The sequence below is a fragment of the Bos javanicus genome, chromosome 5 (assembly GCF_032452875.1).
Source record: "Bos javanicus breed banteng chromosome 5, ARS-OSU_banteng_1.0, whole genome shotgun sequence".
NCBI classification, from domain to species: domain Eukaryota; kingdom Metazoa; phylum Chordata; class Mammalia; order Artiodactyla; family Bovidae; genus Bos; species Bos javanicus.
Genome location: NC_083872.1, coordinates 108630008 through 108648219, shown reverse-complemented (window position 1 = coordinate 108648219; position 18212 = coordinate 108630008). Strand labels below are relative to the sequence as shown.

The window sequence follows — 18212 nt, the reverse complement described above, 5'->3', positions numbered from 1 at the left end:
AATAGGAAAAGGAGTACGTCAAGGCTGTATATTGTCACCCTGCTTATTTAACTTCTATGCAGAGTACATCATGAGAAACGCTGGACTGGAAGAAACACAAGCTGGAATCAAGATTGCCGGGAGAAATATCAATAACCTCAGATATGCAGATGACACCACCCTTATGGCAGAAAGTGAAGAGGAACTCAAAAGCCTCTTGATGAAAGTGAAAGTGGAGAGTGAAAAAGTTGGCTTAAAGCTCAACATTCAGAAAACGAAGATCATGGCATCCGGTCCCATCACTTCATGGGAAATAGATGGGGAAACAGTGGAAACAGGGTCAGACTTTATTTTTGGGGGCTCCAAAATCACTGCAGGTGGTGACTGCAGCCATGAAATTAAAAGACGCTTACTCCTTGGAAGGAAAGTTATGACCAACCTAGATAGCATATTGAGAAGCAGAGACATTACTTTGCCAACAAAGGTCCGTCTAGTCAAGGCTATGGTTTTTCCAGTGGTCATGTATGGATGTGAGAGTTGGACTGTGAAGAAGGCTGAGTGCGGAAGAATTGATGCTTTTGAACTGTGGTGTTAGAGAAGACTCTTGAGAGTCCCTTGGACTGCAAGGAGATCCAACCAGTCCATTCTGAAGGACATCAGCCCTGGGATTTATTTGGAAGGAATGATGCTAAAGCTGAAACTCCAGTACTTTGGCCACCTCATGCAAAGAGCTGACTCATTGGAAAAGACTCTGATGCTGGGAGGGATTGGGGGCAGGAGGAGAAAGGGACGACAGAGGATGAGATGGCTGGATGGCATCACTGACTCGATGGATGTGAGTCTGAGTGAACTCCAGGAGTTTGTGATGGACAGGGAGGCCTGGCGTGCTGCGATTCATGGGGTCGCAAAGAGTCGGACACAACTGAGCGACTGAACTGAACTGAACTGAATTCTCCTAAAACCAAAACTGAAAGTCTCAAACTTCAGAACATATCCATAACAGCAACTGGGTGACTAAATACATGTAAAGATTTTGAAGTTTCCAGTATCAAGGAGTCAATCAATCTAACACCTGCTTATCAAGTTTCCAAAGTCTGTGAGTATTAACCAACAAAGCAAGACACCAGCAACCTGTTCCCTCCATCAAAGTTTATCATCAAACCATCTGCACCCTTGGTGCTGTTGTTCATTCACCAAGCGTGTCTGCCTCTGCCACCCCATAGACTGCAGCATGCTAGGCTACTCTCTCCTCCATTATCTCCCAGAGTTTGCTCACATTCATGTCCACTAAGTCAGTGATGCAACCGAGCCTCTATTTAAAAACTGGCTGAGAGAAATGACATCTGCATGAGACCTACAAAATGTGGTATATCTATCTACTCCTCCAGGTTCTGTTTCTGGATCAAGTAATCCACTAATGGATCAAACCTGAACATGTAAAGCAGCCTGATAAAAGACAAAGAGGCTGTTATTACACTGAACCAGAAAATGCTTAAAAGATTTACAATTCAAATTTAAAAACACACTGTATTTTAAACAGGCAAACAGTGCTGTGATGATTGGCTGTGCATATATTAAAAAAAAAAAAAATTAGATCCCTGACTTATACACACAAAAAAATTCTTTTTAGGCAATATCAAGACCTAAATATAAAAAACCAAACTTCTAAAGCTTTTAGAAAGAAATGCAGAGACCTTAATGCCCTTGGAGTACAGAACAGATTTCTTAGATAAAGCACAAAGAATACAAATCAACAAGGAAAATGATAGATCTGATAATCATTTCCATTCACCAAAACAAACCACATAAAAAGGTGACAGATAAGCCACACAAACTAGATGATACTGCAGGTCACTTCACAGATACAAACAGGATATACAATAAACTACTAAAAGCAATTTTGGAAGTCAACGCAATTAGGGGTAGGGGAGATGGACAGGGACAGACTCAGCCAAGAAATGGAAATCTGAATGGTCACTCAACATTTCAACATGCTCAGTCTCACAAACAATCAAGAAAAAATTTAAGGTAATATCATTTCACACTCATCTGACTTGTAAACATGTAAAAAATCTGACAATGCCATGGATCTATAAGGATTTAGTTAGATACAGCAAATTCTCTTTCTCATGCTAAAAAACACCAAGGGACACAATTCTGGAGAACAATTTGGCAATGTCTGATAGAATTTTAAATTCTCATAATCTCCAAAATCTCAAACCAGGTAAATACCACTTCTGGGTAATTTACACCAGAGAACTTCATTTCAAAGTCAGTAACCATACACCACACACACATACACGATCACAGAACATTGTATCTGCCTGCAAAACAACCTGATACTTCTCTAACCTACTTTGATTCCTAAAGTGATTTCATAACCAATTTATGGCTCCCAACCTGTAGTTTGAAAAACCTGCCAATGATTTTACATATGTGCACAAAGATTTCTAACCAGCAATGTTCACTATAGCACTGTTTTTAAAACAGGAAAAGTGGAAACAACCTAAATACCTTACCAACATGAAAAGTAAATTTAAACTGGTTGCATTTGTATAATACAATAATACAGCTATAGAAGATAAAAGTGATGACTAATTAGGATGAACCGTATGAAAGTGCCATTTTTGTAGGTCAAAATGGGTTTAAAAAAATCAGCATTTTCAAGAATCTAAAAAACATGTTTCATGAAAAACAAGTTACAGAATATGTAGAATATTGTTTTATATAAAGTTTGAAAATGCCCAAGACATAATATTGATTTGTTTATGAATATACTCCAATGTAGTAATTACATAAAAACAGGCATTAGAAATGATCAACACTAAATTCAAGATAGCAATACTTCTGCAAAGTGAAATGTAACCTAAGAAGGTGCTTCACCTGTATGTGGGAAAATGTTAAGATTTTGAGAGAAATGACATGTATGGTGGGTATGTGAGTGTTAATTATATTGGTCTCTGTATTTTCCATTTTAAATATGTTAATGAAAAAAATTTTTATTAGCCAAATAAAATACACACGTGCAACCTAAATTCAAACCAACTGCCCTTTACAAAACTTCTTTCATTGGTTTGAAATGTTAATACATCATCCTTCCCCTTTTCTAAACTCAGGCTTCTAGCCAAAAAAAAAAGGCTTTATGTAATGCCCAATTTCCTTAAAATCTGTCAAGGGAAGATTTATCCCTAGAAAACTGGTCTAGTTCCTTCTTCCAGTTCAGTGCTACGTATTTTACCATATTTTCATTTTTATCTCGGCTGCCAAGAAAATTCAAATCCAAATTTTATTCTTAGTCATTGAATTAAGCTGCCACTTGGAAAAAGAATATATGCTTCCTCCTTTTCCTTATTTATATATATATATATATATATATATAATACATGTATTTTTCATTATAGGAGACTAGAATACAAAAGTAGGAAGTCAAGAAACACCTGGGGTAACAGGCAAATTTGGCCTTGGAATACGGAATGAAGCAGGGCAAAGGCTAATAGAGTTTTGCCAAGAGAACGCACTGGTCATATCAAACACTCTTTTCCAACAACACAAGAGAAGACTCTACACATGGACATCACCAGATGGTCAACACCAAAATCAGACTGATTATATTCTTGCAGCCAAAGATGGAGAAGCTCTACACAGTCAGCAAAAACAAGACCAGGAGCTGACTGTGGCTCAGACCATGAACTCCTTATTGCCAAATTCAGACTTACATCGAAGAAAGTAGGGAAAACCACTAGACCATTCAGGTATGACCTAAATCAAATCTCTTATGATTATACAGTGGAAGTGAGAAATAGATTTAAGGGACTAGATCTGATAGAGTCCCTGATGAACTGTGGACGGAGGTTCGTGACATTGTACAGGAGACAGGGATCAAGATCATCCCCATGGAAAAGAAATGCAAAAAGCAAAATGGCTGTCTGGGGACGCCTTACAAATAGCTGTGAAAAGAAGGGAAGCGAAAAGCAAAGGAGAAAAGGAAAGATATAAACATCTGAATACAGAGTTCCAGAGAATAGCAAGGAGAGATAAGAAAGCCTTCCTCAGGGATCAGTGCAGAGAAATAGAGGAAAACAACAGAATGGGAAAGACTAAAGATCTCTTCAAGAAAATTAAGAGATACCAAGCGAACATTTCATGCAAAGATGGGCTCGATAAAGGACAGAAATGGTATGGACCTAACAGAAGCAGAAGATATTAAGAAGAGGTGGCAAGAATACACAGAAGAACTGTATAAAAAAGATCTTCATGACCAATATAATCCCAATGGTGTGATCATTCACCTAGAGCCAGACATCCTGGAATGTGAAGTCAAGTGGGCCTTAGAAAGCATCATCACTACGAACAAAGCTAGTGGAGGTGATGGAATTCCAGTTAAGCTATTCCAAATCCTGAAAGATGATGCTGTGAAAGTGCTGCACTCAATATGCCAGCACATTTGGAAAACTCAGCAGTGGCCACAGGACTGGAAAAGGTCAGTTTTCATTCCCATCCCAAAGAAAGGCAATGCCAAAGAATGCTCATACTACCACACAATTGCACTCATCTCACACGCTAGTAAAGTAATGCTCAATATTCTCCAAGCCAGGCTTCAGCAATACGTGAACCGTGAACTTCCAGATGTTCAAGCTGGTTTTAGAAAAGGCAGAGGAACCAGAGATCAGATTGCCAACATCCGCTGGATCATGGAAAAAGCAAGAGAGTTCCAGAAAAACATCTATTTCTGCTTTACTGACTATGCCAAAGCCTTTGACTGTGTGGATCACAATAAACTGGAAAATTCTTCAAGAGATGGGAATACCAGACCACCTGACCTGCCTCTTGAGAAACCTGTATGCAGGTCAGGAAGCAACAGTTAGAACTGGACATGGAACAACAGATTGGTTCCAAATAGGAAAAGGAGTACGTCAAGGCTGTATATTGTCACCCTGCTTATTTAACTTCTATGCAGAGTACATCATGAGAAACACTGGGCTGGAAGAAGCACAAGCTGGAATCAAGATTGCCGGGAGAAATATCAATAACCTCAGGCATGCAGATGACACCACCCTTATGGCAGAAAGTGAAGAGGAACTCAAAAGCCTCTTGATGAAAGTGAAAGAGGAGAGTAAAAAGTTGGCTTAAAGCTCAACATTCAGAAAACTTAAGATCATAGCATCTGGTCCCATCACTTCATGGGAAATAGATGGGGAAACAGTGGAAACAGGGTCAGACTTTATTTCTGGGGGCTCCAAAATCACTGCAGATGGTGACTGCAGCCATGAAATTAAAAGATGCTTACTCCTTGAAGGAAAGTTATGACCAACCTCGATAGCATATTCAAAAGCAGAGACATTACTTTGCCAACAAAGGTCCATCTAGTCAAGGCTATGGTTTTTCCAGTGGTCATGTATGGATGTGAGAGTTGGACTGTGAAGAAAGCTGAGCGCCAAAGAATGGATGCTTTTGAACTGTGGTGTTGGAGAAGACTCTTGAGAGTCCCTTGGACTGCAAGGAGATCCAACCAGTCCATTCTAAAGGAAATCAGTCCTGGGTGTTCATTGGAAAGACTGATGCTAAAGTTGAAACTCCAGTACTTTGGCCACCTCATGCGAAGAGTTGACTCATTGGAAAAGACTGGTGCTGGGAGGGATTGGGGGCAGGAGGAGAAGGGGAGACAGAGGATGAGATGGCTGGATGGCATCACCGACTCGATGGACATGAGTTTGAGTGAACTCCGGGAGTTGGTGATGGACAGGGAGGCCTGGAGTGCTGCAATTCGTGGGGTCGCCAAGAGGCGGGCACAATTGAGTGACTGAACTGAACTAATACGTATAATTATACTTCCAGATCTTTTAAGTTACAGAAATTCTGGAATGAAATAAAATGAAAATAAATTTGAAGAAAATAAAAATAACCCTTCTGCTCCACAAGGTTATGGAGTTTTCACCATCATTGCTTATTTCCTGACCAAAGGAATGGGTATGTGGATAGAATTATGCATACATATTCATGAAACTAAAATTTCAGGACACACAGGATTAAACTCAACATGCTACCAATGAAAAATAATTAGGTAATATACTAACAACAAAATGTATGCTAAAGAAAGTGAAGTTGGTCAAAATTTAATAGGGTAATTATTTCTTTCTCTTCAAGACCGTTATGCTTTGTATGCTTTGTTTTCCTGTGCATGGACATTGTAGAAAACTCATAAGTGCAGTAAGAATATGTAACTTAGAAGCCACATATAAAGTAAGTTCTGTATTTTTTGTGTGTGTGTATGTGGTGTTCAACTGAAAAACTTGAAATGTCCTTTTGCACAGGTATTTTCCCCATGCCTAAAGATATTCTGGCAGCTTCCCGACTTCGGCTAGCCTTTCCCTTCTGTCTGGACACTTACAAGGTCTACCGAAGCCAAGATACCATTTATGCGGTACACATGCCCTCTACCACACGGCAAACTCCAAACCAGGGGTTACATGAAACAAACCCCCTAATTAACCCAGTCCTTTAACTTCCAAAACTGAATGTGTATGTACTTACTAAATAGGTTTGGTTAATGATTTCCTTACAAACAGGTCCTAGGATATTAACCAGTCTTATTTACCTCATTTTAGAAATAAAGGATGATATAGATAATATACCCAAGATGACCAATTTATGCTGTAATTTTTCAAGTTTACATTACACAAAGACTTTGAAAAGGTTATTTTTTAACAAAATTAAAGCACTTCACTTTATTTTAAAGCACTTCACTTTAAAGAACTTCACAGTAGCCCAAAAGAACACAATCTAATTTAGGTTTTAAAAAGAACATAACATTTACTCACCACCAGGACTGCAACAGACATGAAGAAGTTATATACACCTATCCTCAACAAGTATATTGTCTACTGGGCAGTCACCCAGATTCTTTTAGCAGGGTTGGCAAAATTACACTGCCTTTCAGGGCTAGACAGGGAATCTAAACAGGTGAGCAGCTCTATCTAAGGGAGAACATACTAGATAGAACTACTACAGAAAGCTTGGTCTTGCCTAAAGTAACTCTAAACCAACTTCAAACAAAATATATCTCCCAGTGAGAGAGACAGACTACACTGCAAGATATGTTCAACTGCCAATCAGATAAAGATTGAAAAAAAGTTCAAAATGGTATAAAGAATCTAGACCTCAGCCACAGTTCTGACAAGAGTTTACACTGCTGTGACCTTTCTGGGTAGCCGTCTAGTAATATACATCAAAACGAAAAATATGCATTTCCTTCAACCCAGTAACTAGACTCAGAAAGTCACCCTAGGGACTTCCCTAGCGGCCCAGTGGCTAAGACTCCGTGCTCCCAGTGCAGGGGGCCCGGGTTTGATCCCCAGTCAGGGAACTAGATCCCACATGCTACAACTAAGGTTCACATGCTGCAACTAAGACACGGCAGAGTCAAATCAATAAATATTGAAGAAAAAAAAGAAGAAAGCTACAGAAAGTTGCCCTAAAGGCCACCAGCACGCGACATTGTACATACAATGCATACATATTAAATTTAAACACTAGGCAATCTATTTAAACAATCTAAACACCCAGCAATAGGAAAAACTATTAAATTATGGTGCACACATTCAATAAAATACCAGGAAACTAAAGGATGGAGTAAATACAAACATACTGACCTGGAAAGCCATCATGGACCTTGGTTTTTAAGCACACTCCATGTGTTCAGTCGCTAAGTCGTGTCCAACTCTTGCGACCCCATGGACTGCAGCCCCCCAAGCTCCTCTGTCCATGGGATTTCCCAGACAAGAAAATTGGAGTGGGTTGTCATTTCCTCTTCTGGGGAATCTTCCTGACTCAGGGACTGAACCCATGTCTCCCGCATTAGCAGGCAGATTTTTTTTTTTTTTAACCACTGAGCCACCTGGGAAGCCCCTTAAACATACTATGACCAAGATGCCGCCATCAGCCAAGCTCCCAGTGCTACTTCTGGTCACACCTGGAAGAAGGACTCCAAGACCCAGCCTGAGAAGGGCTGGCTACTATCAGTGGTGTGGGTCTTCTGAGAAACGTTCAAAGAAAGTCAGTCTACAGTCAACTTGTCAAGCAGAAATAAACACAAGCCGCCCAGCAACCTATGGCAGTTACAGGATTAATAAAGTAGACCCTCTGGTCTACACTGAGAAGCTTACACAGCTGAATATTCACTGCACATCCAATATGGGAGAGTTTCAAATTGCAACCAAATAAATCTGGAGAAAGGAATGGCAACCCACTCCAGCATTCTTGCCTGGAGAATTCCATGGACAAAGGAGCCTGGTCAGCTACAGTCCATGGGGTCACAGTCGGACATGACTCACAACTGAGTGACTAACAGACAAACCCAGCAAAGAACTGGCAATGCTGGTGATGTTTATGGCACAGACTGGTCACTGCCACCCAGAACATCTAGACAACTTTCCTCAAGAACCAAAAGACCTTCTCTCCTACGCTGTCCTGAATGTAGACCTCCCAATAACACCTTGCAAAGCTCTGACCTCACCAAGAACCTCATCAATCCATCAAGGCTGCCAGAGTTCTTTTTTGAACCTCTATGATGCCATGTAAGCTTCTAAGACTTTGTACACTCATTTTGTGACTGATGAGAATAAAGGTGCAAAAAACAAGAATACAGTGAATGTGTATTGCAGAATTGCACACACACATGTTAAGGGGCAGCAGTGCAACTGCAGCCAAGATATCTCTGGAAGTGGTGACTAAACTACAGAAGAAACAAGTGAAATGATGCCAAGACCATCAGTCAGTGTTATCACAACTGTACGCTTCTCTAAGGTCACTGAAGTATGAGTAGCTGCCTTGACATTCCTCCAAGGGCAAGATGAACAAGAAGAACAGGGCAAGGACTTAGAGTGCTAATGCTGCATGCCTCGGGGAGAGGCTCCGAACACAGGACAAGAATGTTACCAAAGTACTTCAAAAACAAGACAAAAGTTACAACTGTTAACTTCTCAATGATCCATTCAATTCAGGAGCTCCAAAGATTTGCAGAAAAACCACTAAAGCAGCTGAAGAGTTATAAGCAAACTTCTGAAGTGAAGATACTGCTCATGAACTTCATCTCCAGACTGGCAAGAATTCACAAGCTCTTTCTGTCCCATTGTGCACAGGTTTCTGCAGCAGCACCAAGAGGAGGAACAAGACCCTTCTGTTTGCATTACCGACTTCTCTGCACCTGGTAGTCCCAGAGACCCCTGAGGTGCTGCTCAGGACCACGCCACCCATTCTGTCATGACAAGAACTCTGGGGAAGTCATGACAGGAGGAAGCAATGCCCTGAGAGAGACAACAGCTCAATGACTGAAAAACTTCCTGAAGACTTGGCCCAGTATAAAATACACTCTTGACCTCTCCTAGAACTCTGATTCAGTTCTTCTGAAAACTGAATCCTCAGGTATCACAGAAGGAACTCCAGGGTAAGCCTACAGAGGCCTCAATAAAATCAAGGGTGCAAGAATATGGAGACTTAGATGCTAAAGATTACATTCCAGGAACTGAACTTCTGAAAGCTGAGGAACAGAACGCTGAGAACCATCTGGATAGGTGGGGAAATACCAGGCTCAGTGAAGAGGAAGCTGATGTAAATGGGGGGTGTGCACCACTCCTTTGATGAAGAACAGCTAGAAATCTCCAAGAAACTGAACAAGCTTCATGGAGGAGCCAGAATGTCCAGTCCAAAAGTAATTGCTTCTTCAGTGAAGAGCAGCTGGTGCTACAGGATAAACTTCTGAAAAACGAAAAAAGCAGTAACTTCCAAGCAAATTTTCCATTCCAGGGAAAATGCTAAACTTGTGTTATTAATCTGAATATTAGTGAATTAAGATTGTTCATTTGCATTTAAAAGTCCAGAAGCACTATTTTTTGAAAATCACCCCAAAAAAAGTACACTTGCTGAACAATGACTGGTTTGATCCCACTTTAAAAACTCTGTAATACAAAACTGAATCCTAATATGCAGATTTTAATTAACAATGAAGCAACATTGGTTTATCAATTGTAACAAACAGAGTATGTTAATGAAAGATGTTATTAATAAGGGAAAATGGAGTGTGGGTGATATGAGAACTTTCTCTACTAGCCACACAATTTCTGTAACTCTAAAACTGCTCTAACGAAGCCTTAATTTTTGTAAAACCTGCATGTGTTAGATGGATTTGCAAATAAACATTTGCATATGCAAAGAGAGAGGGAAAGCTCTATATCAAATTTGTTAGCAGTGGTTTCCTACAGAGAGTAAGGAGCATAAGGAAGAATTTTTACGTTATGTATCTCTCATCTGTCTATTGAGGGCCTGTTATTGAGGGCGGTGCTGAAACCAGACTGTGTGTGCTCAGCCGCTCAGTCGTGTCCGATTCTATGTGACCCCATGGACTGCAGCCTGCCAGGCTCCTCCGTCCATGGGGATTTTCCAGGGAATTCTACTGGAGTGGGTTGCCAGGCCCTCCTCCAGGGGATATTCCCAGCCCAGGGATCGAACTCAGGTCTCCAGTATTGCAGGCAGATTTTTTTTTGACTGAGCCACCAGGAAACCAGACTGCATGGACTCAAACCCCAGCTCCATCATTAACTATCTGACCAACTCAGGCAGCTAATCTCTCATTGCCTCCAGTTCCCTCATGTGCAAGTAGGGACAACAGTTTGTGTACCTGTACTGAGCTGCTGCAGACATTAAATGACTCACTGCCTGTAACATGTAGACTGGAAAACTATCTGGTCCGTAATAAGTGCTCAATAAATAGTGTCCACCACCAATAAGCATCTATTGTGTTCAATAAATAGTGTCTACCACCAATAAGCATCTATTATGCCTCATTAAAAAAAAAAAAAACCTTGACTGGTAAAACAAACAAGGAAAACTTGGTTCATCAAGCCCCTTCTAGTGAAATCTTCAATACAGAAAATACAATGTATTCAACTGCCAAATAAAAATGAGTATTTAACAGACTGCAAACCAATATTTGGCAATATAAGCCCATTTACACAGAAATAATCACCAATAGATTCTACAAAGATAATCATAAAAACAAACCCTTGATTTGTGTTGTGATTTTTGCTGTGATTCTATTTACTTTTTCCTTTACATTTTTCTGACTCATTTTAACTTTCTACATTGAATATGTGTTGTTTTTAATAAAGTAAAGGAGTTGGCAAACATTTTCTTTTGAAGGCCAGATAGTAAATATGTTTACCGTTTACAGGCCACTCAACTCGCACCACAAAAGCAACCAGACAAGACCTAAATGAGAGCATATGGCTATGTCCCATTGAGTATTTAATTTACAAAAACAGGCAGCGGGTAGGACATTGCCCACAAGCTGTCACGTTTGCCCACCCCTGAAATAAAGAGGGAAACAAAACTGTGTTCATTTTGGAAAACAAAAAGAAAGTGCATCTGCTAAACTGACACTGTTGACTGGGGGGAAGGGACTTGTTCATTCATTAATATATACAAGAGTAGGGACAAAAAAAATCAACTTTTTTATTTAGGCTCTGGAAATTCTCCTTCTCATCCTTAGTGCCCCAGTAAGAGAAAGCTTGCTAAGGAGCCTAAAGTCTGAATGGGTACACATGCTAGTAGCTAGGCAATTACAAATACAGGCAAAAAGAAATACCTTTCGTATTTATATAGATTTGAAATTTCTTCAAATGTCATAATAATTCACCACCAGTGGCTGCCACCACAGGGCCTTAAGTCCCAACTAACTGATGAAAAGGATTTTGGTTTTGGATCAGGACTGTCAGCACGGAAAAATTTATGAGAAGAGATGAAAACATCTATGGACAACTACCAGCACTAGAAGTGAAATTTCTATGAGATAAACATGAGTGAAAAGAATCAGGAATGAACCATCTATGAAAGTCTAACAGAATTACAGTCAGAGGGTGGCAAGACGAGACACGCAAGTGGCCTTTGGGAGGACACTTCAAACTTCAAAAAGTTTCTGATCTTCGCCCCAAAAATAAAGCTTTGGATTGGAAGAAACTATTCTCAACATTTCACTTGGGAAGCAATTTGAAATGTTATGACAGATTTCTCGGAGTTTTAAAAGGTTTCTTTGGAGGATGGACGAAGGGCTGCTTTGGGAGGAGATGCGATGGGAACAACCCAGGGCTGAGGAGTCCAGAGTCTAAACATAAAGACGTTAGCAGACCCCTCTGCTTAAAAAACACGCCGACCCTGCACCACAGTCCGCGTGCCGGGTACGAACGCGGCGGGACCCGTGCACCTTTCTACCCGCGACCGCGCCAAATTGTTAAGCCCCAGCGGCGAACGAAAACAAGGTCCAGAGCCAGGGGCGCCCGCAACGAGCTCCGGCACAGACGCCCAGACCCGCCGGACCGGTGAGCAGCCGCCTCGAGGGGCAACAACGACACACCAGGCCCAGGACCCGGTCCGGCCAAGCCGCCTGCGCGCGGGCAAACGCCGGTGAGGGGTCTTCCCGCCGCAAAAGCCGGATCGGGGCCCGAGCGGAGCCCACCTCTGAGTGCGACCGGCGGAAACCCGGAAGGGTGATCCGGGGCCGAGCGGACCCGGGGCTGGGAGGGGAACGGGACCGAAGGAAGCCGGAGACCCTGGGCCGGGGGAGCCGTGGCTGAAGGGGACCCGGGGCGGCGGGACTCGGGACTGAGGAGATCCGAGGCTGGGGGAACCAGACTGCAGGGAGCGGAGGCTGAGAAGATCCCGGGGCTGAGAGGATCCCGGCGGAGGGGGCCGGGGACTGAGGGACGCCGGCCCGGGGGTAGGAGAAGGGGACCGACTAGCGCGCTTCTCGCTCGCCCCGCTGCCGGGACACCTGCCCTCAGCCCTCGCCCCCGCCAGCCCAGCCTCCCTCCCTAGTACCGCGCTCCCACTCCAGAACCTCACCAGAGCTCGCCGCCGCCTCGAGCTCCTCGGAACCGCGGCCGCTGGGAGTCCAGAGGAGCGGAGGTGGCGCCCGCTGTCGCCGTCGCTGCCGCCGCCGCCGCCGCCGCGACCCAGCGTCCGGGAGGCTCCTACAGCTGCCGCCGCCGTGACGCTAATCACACGAGGCTACCCTAGCCAATGAGAAGGCGCCTCGTGCGCAGCCGCGCTGGTCGAAGCCGGAAGCGTCCCCTGGCCGCTCCCGGACCTGGAGCAGCTTGGGTGGGTCGGGAATCTAGCGGGAGGCGCCGAGCACCCGGGGACACGGAAGTCCCTTAGCTGCCCTCCCACCGGAAACGGGAGCGTGTGCAGCGGAAGAGGCGTGGCCGCCCTGCTCAGGACGCTTCCCGGTTTCTATGGATACGGCCCGCAAGCTGCGGTCGGAACCGAAACGAGGGATTGCTAGACACAGTCGGAGGCGGCTTCAGACCTAAACGCGAAGCGTCTTGCGACAACAGCGATTGCTTTTTATTACCTCACGGAGACACTACCATTTGTGCCTCATGACTTCCAGAAAACGAATGTGAGCCCGCTCCTCTTAAAAGTATAAAATTCAGAGCGATTCTAAAAATGTTTCAGTGTAATAGCAGGTCAGAAACTAATTCAGCAATACTGTGTCCATTTGCCCAAAACGATTAATTTCTACTTGTTTCAACCGAGCTTTAACTTCTTTAAACCCAAAATCTGCCTACATACTTATTCTATAACAAAACAAAGTGTAGAAGTTGGCCGGTGTAGAAAATGTTTTCTTCACATTCAGTGCTCTGAAGAGGTTATATTGCCTTAACTGTCAAAAATCTTGTTATACTAATTAAAGGAAAGCCATAAGCTTTCAAGGACGCCCATGCCCCAGGCTTGTCCATCCTGAAATTGAGTGGCACCTTGTGAGGCTCCCAGGCATGGAGGCCTCGTTTTTATATCCCCCATTCCTTGTAAGCAAGACTCTACCCTCCACGTCCTTCCGGAGTTCCAAAGGGCAGATTTGAACTGTTGCTAATCAAGGGAGGAGACGCCAAGAAACCACCTGCGGCAAGATTAAAGGGACCAGAGGAGTTTAGCTAGATTAGGAGACCACGTGAGACCCTGCAGGGCTTCCCTCCTAGCTCAATCGGCAAAGAATCTGCCTGCAATGCAAGAGACCCAGGTTCGATTCCTGCGTCAGGAAGATCCCCTGGCGAAGGAAAGGGCAACCCACTCCAGTATTCTTGCCCGGAGAATCCCATGGACAGAGGAGCCTGGCAGGCTACAGTCCATGGGGTTGCAAGAGTCGGACACACTTAACAACTAAACCACCACCAGTATGAGATCCTGTACACACCCTAATCTTGTCAACAACCCCCACCCTTGGGAAATATTGCTGTATAAATGCATGCATGCTCAGTCATATCTGACTCTTTGTGGCCCTGTTGACTGTACCCTCCCAGGCTCTTCTAAGACTCCTTATCAAATCCTCCTGGATAAGAGGGCTCTCACCCAACTATGCTGGCACCCTGATCTTGAACTTCTAGCCTTCAGAACTATGAGAAATAAACTTACGTTGTTTATAAGCTTTAAAAAAAAAATCTTCCTGGGTGGGGACACATTTTCTCAAGGCCTGCTATATCTGCCTTTGCCTGGCAAAATAATAAAGCTATCCTTTTCTACTTCACCCAAAACTCTACCTCTGAGATTCAATTCCCCAATGGGGTATAGAGAAGCTGAGCTTTCAGCATCACTCCCTGGGACCATACCAAGAGAAAAAACAAAGGAAACTGGAAAAGCATCACAGATCTCATATCAAAAGACCTAAGGTCTGATACATAAGGGAAAATGTTTATAATAGAGAACTCTTCAGCCTGGAAGTGTAAAATCGTAAAAGTGATTAAAGTTACTAAAATCAGAAAAAGCATGAATAAGATGGTCTTAATACTAGTATTTTAGAATACTGGTATTAAGTCTGCCCAGGTAAGCTTGAAAAAAGCCAACAAGGACTTCCCTGGTGGCTCAGTGGTAAAGAATCTGCCTGCCAATGCAGGAGATACAGATTCGATCCCTGATCTGGAAAGACCCCCACACACCAAGGAACAACTAAGCCCATGTTCCACAACTACTGAGACTGTGCTCTGGAGCCCAGGAGCTGCAACTCCCGAGCCCTAGAGCCCATCAGATCAGATCAGTCGTGTCTGACTCTTCAAGCCCCCATGAATCGCAGCACGCCAGGCCTCCCTGTCCATCACCAACTCCCGGAGTTCACTCAGACTCACGTCCATTGAGTCAGTGATGCCATCCAGCCATCTCATCCTCTGTCGTCCCCTTCTCCTCCTGCCCCCAATCCCTCCCAGCATCAGTCTTTTCCAATGAGTCAACTCTTCGCATGAGGTAGCCAAAGTACTGGAGTTTCAGCTTCAGCATCATTCCTTCCAAAGAAATCCCAGGGCTGATGTCCTTCAGAATGGACTGGTTGGATCTCCTTGCAGTCCAAGGGACTCTCAAGAGTCTTCTCCAACACCACAGTTCAAAAGCATCAATTCTTCCACAATGAGAAGCGTGTGCACCACAGCTAAAGAGTAGCCCCTGCTTTCCACAACTAGAGAAAGAGCTCCCGAGGCCAGGAAGATCCAGCACAGCCAATAATAGAATACATAAATAAATTTAAAAAAAAATTTTTTTAAAGCAGACAACCTTATACTTATACAGCACCTCAGAAACAACGCCAGTGTGTCTGCACAGCAAATTTGACTTACAGAAGGCAAAGAGAACTGGGGCCTCAGGCTTAATGAGAGGTCTACTGAGGACAACAGAGCTACATAAAGACGAGATTGTTCAAAGACTTCAAACTTTGTCTGCATTCTTCTCTAGGTGATTTTGTTTTGACAAACCAAAGCACTTTACTCTGGAGCGGTCCTTGCCCTGCTGAAACATATGAAAAAGAGCCTTATCATTTTCCCCCCAAGATATACCTCCCATTCTATCATTATGGTCCCGCCCCCAGATCACTGCTGCCAGTTCCTGATGCCCCCCAAAGATGAAACAAACCCCACCATTTCTTCAGAATGCTCACACCTTCTCAGTCAATGAAGACATTGTCACCATCCCCAACCTGAAGGACTGTCCGTGAATGGGTTCACCCATATCTCTTACCTAAAGGTCACCATTAAATGTCCCAAAGCAGATTTTTCACGTCTCTCTTGCCAAATGCTCTTCAGTTCCTAACCTTTGTATATTGTCTTCTAAGTAGTCATGCAAAAACCAAGGGGAATTCAGTCAAACTCTGCATCCTCCAGCGTCAGCTGCATCTTTAGAATGTGGGTTCCCTCCATCCTGAAGGTGTCCCACTTCTCCTCAGGAGGGTGGAGTACCTCCTCTCAGCAGCACCCACAAAAGAGTCCCTTCCCCACCCACTCCCCATCCTAGTCACCGGTGACCCAACACTGCCCAGCAGCACAGCTAGTCGGATGTGGTCATCTGTACAATGACCAGATGCTGCTGACAGAGAGGCGCATCACTGGGTAACATTCACAATCCAGGTGCGGTCACTCCGTGACGAGGTATCAGGGGTGCCACGGGGTGCAGCTGAAATGGTGACAATGGACTTGCTCTGAGGACAGCCTCAGCCTGCATTGTGATCTGCAGGTCAACAGCCAATGAGAACTGAGAGGTCCCCAAAGTGAGCAGCAAGTGAAGGTGCAGCTTTCAAATTCTGAAGCATAAAGAAAATACTCTAGACCGCATAGTGAATTTAACTTTGCGATCCCAGTTGGTTTTATTTTTTTGGGGGGGAGAGGGGGAGCAAAGTTTGTTTCCTTCTCCAATAAAGAAAAGAGAAATTATTTCATTTATTATTTTTTAATCAAGGCAATTGCTATTTTTAAGAGAAAAAGAAAAATTGTTTTACTAGTGACAATCAAAATTAGCAGTGTTCTTCGAAAGAACTTTTCAAAGTCTACAGCTTTTCCAAAAAGAAAAATTACAAAAGGAAATTTACGCTTCATTATTACAAAATACCTAAAACCAACCTAAACTTTTCTTTTCTCTTCCAATATCTCTAAGCTTTTGAAAGATAAACATCAGAACTAAGGGGAAAAAAATCTGGACAAAGTGGGAACTGGACCATGAAAAAGAGAAACCAGGAAAAAAAGAGCAAGAAATGTCAAACCATCCCTGGTGTTTGTCCCATATATATGTTGTAGAAAAGAGAAAATGTATTTATACCCTTTTAAGTACTATGGTGGGCCTAAGGAGTAAACAGAGATAAGACATTCACAAGAGAAAAACTTACAAATTTAATATTTTTACATGTACACAGGAGTCTTCAGAAAGAAAATGAAGACGTGAGAAAGTCATTAGAGTCAAAAGCTTGTATTCCTTTTTACACAACAAAGAATTGCGGTGATGCCACAAGGCGAAGGGGCTTTGGTGAGGGGCAGCAAATTGGGGTGACCCAACAGTGCCCTGCAGCACAGCTAGCTGGATGTGGTCATCTGTACAAATTGGGGGACAATACCTAGGAAATATGCTGCAGGAACTCGTGAAAGATCAGGCTCACTCTAGTGGGGTTCTCACTACAGGTCCATTTTGGTTTAAGTCAGCTCCCAGTCGAAGGAGATTCTTCAGAGTCATCACATTGTACACAGTAAACTTATACAAAGTTTAATGTCAATATCTCTCAAGAAAACTGGGAGACAGAAAAATAAAAGAATGTTCTCTTCTGTTATAAGGAGATATCTTTTTCATGGGAACTGTTAGGAGACCTGCTTTTAGGTAGAAAGGGGGAGGGTTGGGACTTCCCTGGCTGTCCAGCAGTTAAGTTAATGCAGGAGGCATGAGTTTGATCCCTGGTCAGGGAACTAAGATCCTGCATGCCAAGCAGTATAGCCAAACAAATTTTAAAAATAAATTTTTTTAAGAAGAAGAAGAAAGGGGGAGGGAGCATAAAGAGCCCTTCCTGTATCCCAATTGTCTTCAGCTCACAATAATAAATACACCAAAGAGGCATACTTTGGGGTTATGTATTCAGGGCCTCTTAAGTGTAGGACCAACGGTCAAAAGCAGGCAGCTAATCAGACTTTGAAGCATTGGGATTCAATGCTGTTAACTGCTTTGAAACTAATTTACAGCAGAATTAGAGAGAAATACATCAATATCCATATTCTGGCTTGTTGTTCAGTCGCTGAGTCATGTCCAACTCTTTGTGACCCCATGGACTGAAGCGTACCAGGCTTCTAAGTTCTTCACTGTCTCCCAGAGTTTGCTCAACAAACTCATGTCCATTGAGTTGGTGATGCTGTCCAACCATCTCATCCTCCGTCGTCCCCTTCTCCTTTTGC

The 18212-nt window shown here is 43.2% G+C and overlaps 1 protein-coding gene and 1 pseudogene across 3 annotated transcripts in view; one reads left to right on the top strand and one right to left on the bottom strand.

Annotated features, from left to right (window-relative positions):
* ADIPOR2 (adiponectin receptor 2) overlaps positions 1-16271 on the bottom strand; it is a 51388-nt gene extending 35117 nt beyond the window's left edge. The window contains exon 1 of one of the 3 annotated variants that reach the window (XM_061418369.1): positions 16027-16271. The gene's annotated coding sequence lies outside the window, so the exon portion shown is untranslated. Of the gene's footprint in view, positions 1-12870; positions 13014-16026 lie in introns of those variants that run through there. The other 2 variants (XM_061418370.1, XM_061418371.1) reach the window with 2 other exon arrangements.
* Positions 7906-10021, top strand: LOC133248787 (protein SDA1 homolog; annotated as a pseudogene).
* Positions 16272-18212: the final 1941 nt, after the last annotated feature.